Genomic DNA, 9352 nt, shown 5'->3' with positions numbered 1-9352 from the left:
GTTGGCAAATTTTAATTAATAGTTAATTAATTAAATAAGTTGAGTGACTTAGTAAGTAAAACATTCATAGTTAAGTTACTTTTGTAGTAAAAATCAAAGTTGAATGACTTTTTGAAAGAAGAATCCCAAGTTGAGTGATTTTTGAAGTAAGAAACAAAGTTAAGTGACTTTCTGAGAGAAAAGTCATAAGTTGAGTAACCATTTGAATTATTAACTCGTGATTAATGCAAAAAAGTTAGTTATCAAAAAAAAATTTGATTAAAGCATCGAACGTAAATTGTGTTTATGTTTGTAATCTGAGCTTCTACAATACTTATAATAAATACACATTATGCAAATAAACAATCTCCTTTTTTCACAAATTGCTGGCATAAAGTACAAGAAACAATATTATTAAAAGGCCAAACACATATGACCCTCAAATTTGTCCGAAAATTTCATTCAGACACTTAAACTTAGTGATGTTTTAATTTAGTACAATATTATATATAATTTTGTTCCAATTAGATACAACAAGCTAATTTGACATTCCACAAATGACATGCGTGTAAATAATTGAATTACGTGAAAAATAATATTTCACATATTAAAAAAAATTATTCTACATATTAAAAATATTATTAACCCCCACCTCTCCACCCCAACACACACACACAAAAATATATTAAAAATATCATCAAAGCAAAAAATAGTAAAGTTTTACAAAAAAAAATTAACAGTATATGATCAAAATAAGAAGATATGAATCATGAGGAATACACCAGAATTAAAACTTAGACTTACGTTTAAAACTTATTATAGCAATTCATATCCCCAGATATATGCATATATATTCATACCCTTAGATACTTGTATTGATCGGAAAATGCAAAAACAAACGTATTAAAAATTTAAGATGAAAATTCAAGCAAATACCTATACATAGAGTACATTTTAATCATTCAACGATATCTTTTGTTTCTTTTATCAGAGTTACATTAATTCTACTTGACAAATATTTCTTTGAGCCGAGGGTGTCTACAACAGTATTCCTACCCCCTAGAAAGGTAACGATAAGATATCCGTACTTCATAACTTCCTCAAATCCCACTTGTGGAATATATTACACTAAATATGTTATTGTTTAGTTACATTAATGGATCATATGGTAGGTTTATATATAGATTCCAAAATCATGATACAACTGTAATGGTTCAATCAAAGTACCATTTGGAGTATGTCTACAGGACATACAAATTATATTATTTTTTCATGAAAATACATCACCCATATAATTATCAAAATAGGAAAACTAATTGTTCAAATGCACGTAAGGATCCAAAACTAATTAGTGTATAATACACTAATTCTACTTTAATTTTCATATATTTTATGGATCAACTATTCAACTTCTTCTTATGGATCAACTATTCAACTTCTTCTTATAATCCCAATTTTAAAAGGACCATCTAATATAAATTGGGCTTTGCATTCATATAAAACACTTGACTCACATTGTTGACACCTAATTTTTGCCCTCTATAATTAAGTTTAATTTCGACTTTCTTTGATTTTTAAATAAAATTACAACTTTTATTTTATCTGGATAAAAGCTTTTCAGAGTATTTATCCGGGTAATTTTATAATTTTAAGCAGTGATTATATATTATCGTATTCAATTATATGAGATTATGTAATTTGGTTACTTAAACTTTTATTTGATCTGAAGCTTATCTTGAAAATAAAACCAAATGGTTGAAGTCTTGATTTAAATATAATTTATTCTCAAAAATAATTTATTTGGATAAACATGTGTTTGATTTTATTAAATCAAAAAACTCGGGATTAAACGAGGTATTAACTCGTATCAAATTTCAATTGAATTTAGTCAATTTATTTAATATGGTTATAATTGAAATAAAATTGGCCACAATTGCAATGCAATTGACCAATTGATTTTTAATTTGGTCGAAAATTAAATAAATTGACCAACTCTTAAACTAATTGGGATTATTTTTCAAATAACACCAAATGTACATAATCTACCCAAACTAACTACAATTCCAGCCCAATCCAACAACCACAACAGTGACCCAATCACACCATAAACCAGCCCATTCGATCAGCCCACTAATAATACGACCCGGCCCATACCCTCTACAATTTTCTTTCTTCCCCACTGACGCTATTAATAACGCACAGAAGACAAAAGACGAGCAACAACGACCCAACAAACGAACCAAACGACGGGTCCAACCCGACAGCCCGAACGTATCGACCCAGAAACCCGCACCAGCCAACCGACCCTAGCTCGAACTAGAATTTCGACCCGCTCCGACTTCGACGAAAGTTCTAGAAGCCGCGATGTGGTGTTTTTTCAAATTGTTTAGCCGTTTTCTCTCTCTCTAATCTGGTACGAACTTGTACTGGTTTCTACAGCTCAGCCTTATCCTCTTTCAAAATCCCTAAATTACCCCTATTCCACTTAGTCCTACATCGGTGGAAATTTGAAGTCGTCAAAATTTCCTTCATATAAAGCTCGTCCTTAGCTGAAAAGACCAAGTCTTGAAGGCTAGAAAAAGCTCTCAAGCAAAGTTCTTTTTTAGTGAAATTCATCGATTAATCTAACTTCTTGAATCGACAGCCACGCTTTCCGTTGGTGGTCGAACTTTCATTGCAAGCTAGAGTCTCGTTTTGCTGCTCTGAAATTGGTAATATTTCGTTCCTTTTAGTCTCATTATTTTCTTCTTGTCGATATGTTAGCTTCTTAGCTTTATAATCCTGTCGTTAGTAGTCGTAACATGCTGGGAATTGTCTGCTGTAGACGGCCGTGAGGGCCATAGGATTCAGAAGTAGTTGATCTGTCGATTCGTTACATTGCGCTAACAGTGTTGTTTTGGTTATGTAATTATCGTTTAGTTTTTTGTTTCTTTCCTTGAATTCGCTGAAGCATTCAACATACTATTTTTTTTTTGTTGATTCATTTTAGTCCAATACTGTCACATCTATTTATTTGTCAAGATTGCATATATATATCATGTAGTAATCTGTAATTTGTTGTCACTTTTATGTTCTCTTGAAAGAAGGTATTTTCGCTTGTTGTTTAAATTACTGACCGTTAGTCGTCTACTTGATGATCTGTGGATGATATTTTACTTTAACTTTGTGTCTTGACTAATGTTGATGTCTGTTTCGACTCAAAATTCTTTTGAACGTGTTGAGATAAGGATAGGATGGATAATGTGTGACCAAAATAGTTTACTCTCTTGTGTTTTGATCCAAATCAATGAAAATTTGATATGATGTTGAGTTTTGTTGCAAAATATTGTCCTTCGTATCATTAAGGTTGTTTTATACTTCTTTTTGGTTTCAAATTTTACTTTGGAAGTCACTGTTATATTATGGTGTTGCTTAAATATTTGACACCCAACTTGTAAACGTAGAAAGCTATATTTTTCGTCATTATATGTACCATATCATATAAGTTCAATATAAATTGATAAGCTCGTTACCTCTACTGTCTTTTAACTATCGTCTAGTCTTTTTCTTTTAAACTTTGTCAATCTTATCTTTTAATCTGTAACTTTATCTACTTAGTTAAGATTTTGATATATTTGTAATAGTAAGCCATTAACATAAATACGAATATTAATTACTGATAACATTAGTGAAATGCATGCATGTTGTCTCTTTCTTCATTCTGTTCATGTAAGCTCTAAAAATATATAACTTTGTACTTCATCTTGCTCTACAAATGTAAAGAACATGTTGACCATACAATATATGTGAATTTTCTATTTTCTTAATTGATCTCATCGTTAGCTAGAATGTTTTTTGCATTAAGTGTAAAGTATTAGCCTATTTTCTACCATTATTTAATTAGCTTCATATAGGAGCATTGACGATATGTTTTGCTGAAAATCTCTCTTTTTAATGTTCACTTGTATTAATGTTTGTATTTTGCAATTTTTTTTTGTAGAATGTGGTATTGGATTAATCAAAACATAAGATCTTACCCAAACTCTTCATGATTTTTTCCGCCAACCCTGTATATACTGTCTTTTCTCCTCTTCATCTGAATGCTTTCTATTGCTTTCTATTTGATATTTAGGTGTGAATTTAATTCAAGTTTCTTTGTTAACTTAATTGTTTATTTTGTTACAACATGTATTAATTTCATTTATCTTTCTTTTGCATATGAATCTATTGTGGAGTCCAAATGGACTCTTTTCCTCCATATCTCGTAACGGACTAATGCGGCCTATCCCTTTGAGCCAGCTATTTTTGGAGAAAGAAGGATCTACCATAAGAAGAAGGAGAAATGGGTCGAAATGCCATTGTTGAAACGCCATTGCTGAAGTCGTTAAGAGACTTGAAAAGTTTCGATTTTCACTATTATTGTTTTTATCTTTATTTATATACCTATCTATTTATTAATTCATTTATTTGGGGCCTCGAAACCAAAGTTTTAACTAAAAATTACACAAATCCACAACTTAAGTTTCACTTATTACAATAAATCTCATCTCTCCAAACATATTATAAAAATTTCATTTTTCTCTAAAAATATATATACATAGCTTCTATGTATATGTCGGCCTTGTTATGTATATGAATCGGCTTCGTTATGTATATGTCGGTTGTAATGTGTATGAATCGGTCTTGTTATGTATATGTCGGCCTTGTTATATACAAAGATTTTTATGTATATGTCGGGCTTGTTATGTATATAAATCGGGAGAGAGAGTAAAATAATTAAGGAAGTAGGAGAGAGTGTAAATAATTCTAATAAGGTTGAGATTATGTTATTTTTACAAGTTTTAAACTAATATAAGTGAAACAAATTTTGGCCCAAAAGGGCTCGAAAAATATAGTTTAGGACAGGTTACGGGCATGATGCCCAATATTTAGATTAGGACAGGTGATGATGGGCCGAAAGTCCAAATTAGCTTAGGACAGGTGTATTGATTTGGGCCTACTGGTCTAAGTCTTTTAGTTTCTCCTTTTCCTTTTACGTGCTGGTTTTTTATTAATTTGCTTAGACTTAGTTAAATTTCCTACTAAGTCGTCAAAATTTCTTTTATACAAGTCTTTTCCTAAAATCACTTTCTTTTCAAAAATCAACTTTTCTTTTTCAAAGTTAGTCAAAGATAGTTTTCAAATAGTCCGGATAACCGCAAATTAGCGGATATTTTAGGTGCATTAAAAACCTTCCTAAAACATTAATAAGAACCTCTTACCCGGAATTTTCTTAAAAGCCTAAGTTTTTTTTTTGTTTTGAGATTTAGGATTATATTTTAAAGTTTTCTTAATTTCTTTTAAAATAAATTAAGTGGCGACTCTGTTACTTCTTAAGCTATTTCAAACTTTTCTTTAAAGTTTCGAAATACTTTAAAAGGTCGAAATCAAGTGTTTTCCAACCCTTCGGGCCAGAAAAGGGTAAAACACACATCTTTCTCAATCATCCAGACTTTTTTTCTTAAATGAAATGTATATCCAATTTTTCACTTTTGAACCAAAAAAAAGTTTGATAGATTATGTTATATAATAAGTTGTGGTTGGAGAATACTTCTCAGCTAGAGCAATCTTCATTTATTGTCATACACACATCTGTTTGATTAGAGACATGCTTCAATTAAGGTTCTGCACTGCTTATAACACTTTCATGTTAAATTGTCTCTATCATAATCGAAATCACTCTCGAAGACTATGTACTCAAGTCAAAATCACGTATATTAATCATATAAATATCGTAACATCTCAATATCATACAATCACAAATAAGTCATGAATCAACAGTTAAACTTTAAAATCAATAACATATTTAGTGTAATACAACAAGTGGGGTGTAAAAAGGGTAGGGTATATGATGATCTCACTCTTACCTTTACAGTGTAAAAAGATTGTTTTTGATAGATTCATGGTTCGAGGTCAATAAAATATCTGATCAATATGGCCATTTATGAAGACTTTACTGCAACTGAGACTGGATAACACAAGGTTCATGTGCATATAAATAATGCACACAAACAAAAAATAGACTCAGAGTCCAAACTAACCATGCTTCTAAGCCACAATCAACATTTCAGATCTAATGAAACCGTCAAAATCACCATCCGGAGCTCGAATCACAAAATATTGATCGAAATCGAATTAATCACTTTAAGGCTATTCCAAAATCACAAACTCATATAAATCACTTCCGAATGCATCGTAAATCGTGTAAACCATTTCACCACTCATGAAATATATAAAGCAACTACGAGGAAGAACGAATGGTCAAAGCACAAAAAATTCTAAAAAATCACTATGAGGATCATTACAATATTAATAAAGAAAATTATATAATTGTCAAAAAACTTTTTATGTTTCATATTTTTTTTACTATATAATTCACAATTTAAAGTACTAGATTTTTAATGCTAGTTTGTTTAAGCCTATCACTTGGCATTAAATTATTATCAAGTGCCCTTCTTATAGCTACAAAATTGATATATTTATTTGCTTTCTTATTGAATTTTTTATTTTTTATTTTTTATTATATTATTTACATCTCTTCAATAAAAAAGTTGTAAATCATAATATGTGTATTATATAGCTATTTTATTATATTCTAAAAATTAGTTCAAAATATTTTTCGCCATCCCACCCCCGCCTAAAATTTATTCTCTATGGATTCAATATCTTAATGATTTATTTTAATATAGCACAATACTTTATTTAAAATTAGTTTTATTCCTTTTCTTAATGTTTGTTAATATACATTCTTATCACTAAATATTAATTAACTTAATATACATTAATTTATAACTTAAACATCATAAATTAGTATTATGATTTAATATAAACATCGAATACAGTTAGATTTCAAAGACTACCTTTACATTTGATCTTTTGTTAAATTAAATATCTATTTTTAATGCTTACATGTGAATTTCATGTACAAAAAGGGACTTATTCTGATTTTCATTAACTGTTGTTTCTTAAATACGATTCTTATATTTCTCATGTATTCATCCATGATTTTGAATTTCCACACTATCATGTTCATGAAAAATATTTAAAATTTATTTCAAGATATTATTTCTATGTAAGTGTTTGATGTTTGTTATTGAAAGTGATTGTGCCATGATAATGATAAAACTTTCCTATGGAGGATGATTATAAGTAATTTCAAATTCAAAAACCTAAATGGCTTAGGATATTGATTTGTAAAAATAAAAATCTAATAAATTAAAAATTAAAAAAAAAAGAAAAAAGAGACAAAAACATGTGTTCTAAATTACTACCTTGCTTATCTTACGACATATTCTATGAACACACAGTCCAATGTCTTTGGTCCTATCTTTATCCTTTTAGGCATAGGAATTTGGATTTTCGCTAAACACCCCCACACTTTGAAATATTTCAAGTTGGGTTTCCTTTCTTTCCATTTTTTATATGGAATTGATAGTGTATTACTGTGGCGCACTCTATTGAGCATTCGATTAGCGGTAACGATAACTTCCCCCCCACAAGTTTGCGGTAAACCTAAACTTATAAGTAAGACATTCATCATTTTCTTTAGGTTCGGTTATTCTTTTCTGCAATTCCATTAGATTGAGGTGAATACGGGAACATAGTTTGATGGATAATTTCATTTTCTATACATATTTCTGCAAAGGGATCATATTCTCCACCCATATCACTTCTTATCATTTTGATCCTTTTCTCTAATTGACTTTTAACTTCTATTTTATATTGCCTAAACGCATCTATTGCTTCATCCTTACTGTTTAGAAAATAGACATAATAGTACCTAGTGCAATAGCCAATAAAAGTTATAAAATACTTTTTTCCACCACGAGATAGTGTTGACTTCGTATCACAAATATCGGTGTGGATTAAGTTTAAGGGATTTAAATTCCTTTTAACGGACTTATACAGATGCTTAGCATAATTTGATTCTACACACGTTTGACATTTTGATATATTGCACTCAAAGTTTGGTAAAACTTCTAAGTTAATTATTTTTCTCAAAGTTTTGTGATTGACATGTCCTAATCGTTCATGCCACAATTCATTAGACTCAAGCAAGTAAGAAGAAACAGAACTTTTATTGATTTCAATTGTCATTACATTCATCTTAAATAGGCTCTTAGTGAGGTAGCCTTTTCCTACGTACACTTCTCCTTTTCTAAGTACAATCTTGCCTGAAACAAATACGCATTTGAATCTATTTTTGTCAAGAAGTGATATGAAAATTAAGTTCTTTCTTAACTCTGGTACATAGAAGACGTTGTTGAGAGTCAATACTTTGCCTGACGTCATTTTCAAGCATATTTTTCCCATTTCTTCAACTTTTACAGTTACGGAGTTTTCCATATAGGTCATCTCTTCACCTTAAGCCTGAGAAAATCTAGCAAAAAACTCTTTATTGGCACAAACGTAACAGGTGACACCGAAATCTATTCATCATTCTTGAGGATTTCACACCAAGTTATATTCAGAAAGCATGACATATAAATCGTATATTTCATTCTTGAATTTAGCCATTTTCGCTTGATTCTTATTTTTTCCTTTCTTTGGGGCACGACAATCTGTTGGCTTGTGGCCAATATTGCCACAATTAAAACATTTCCCCTTGAATTTCATCTTAGGTTGATTGCTTTATTGTCTAGCTTTCTTCCGCTTCTTTGAGTTGTTGGGGTCGTTTTCTACAATGTTAGCTTGACTCATTGGGGAATTTATTTTCGACCTTCTCTCTGTGACTTTGTTGTCTTCCTCAATGCGCATCCTCATAATGAGGTCTTCGACTGTCATCTCCACTGTCATCTCCTTCCTTTTGTGTTTCAAGTAATTTTTGAAGTCATTTCACAAAGGTAGAAACTTCTCTATTGTTGCAGTAACTTGAAAGGCCTCATTCATAACCAAACCTACAATAAAGTTCATGTGAACATTAAGAACATTTTTAACATTTTCAAATAGGGTATTCACTATATTCATACCTTCAACAAGGAGATCGTGGATGATAACTTGAAATTCCTGTACTTGAGATATGACAGTCTTAGTGTCAATCATTTTGTATTCAAGGAACCTTGCAACATAAAATTTCTTATTTCCAGTATCCTTAGTCTTATACTTTTGTTCCAACACATTCCACAACTCTTTTGATGACTTCATTCCGCTGTAGACATTGTATAAATCGTCTTGAAGGCCACTTAGAATATAATTCCTACACAGGAAATCAGAATGTTTCCATGCCTCTATTACAACGAACCGCTCCTTGTTTGAAGTTTCTTTGGAAAATTCTGGGGCATCTTCAGATATAAATCTTTGAAGACACAAGGTTGTCAGATAGAAGAACATCTTGTGTTTCTACCGTTTAAAATCT

General features: G+C 30.5%; 1 long non-coding RNA gene across 1 annotated transcript; it reads left to right on the top strand.

Annotated features, from left to right (window-relative positions):
* The first annotated feature begins 2051 nt into the window (after window positions 1-2051).
* LOC124898734 lies at window positions 2052-4422 on the top strand. The gene is made up of 2 exons (XR_007055472.1): window positions 2052-2690; window positions 3959-4422. It is a non-coding gene; the product is annotated as an uncharacterized LOC124898734 (long non-coding RNA).
* The last annotated feature ends 4930 nt before the right edge of the window (window positions 4423-9352 follow it).

The sequence above is a fragment of the Capsicum annuum genome, chromosome 5 (genome assembly GCF_002878395.1).
Source record: "Capsicum annuum cultivar UCD-10X-F1 chromosome 5, UCD10Xv1.1, whole genome shotgun sequence".
NCBI lineage: Eukaryota > Viridiplantae > Streptophyta > Magnoliopsida > Solanales > Solanaceae > Capsicum > Capsicum annuum.
The sequence above is the reverse complement of the archived record's forward strand: the minus strand, read 5'-3'. Positions and strand labels throughout refer to the sequence as shown.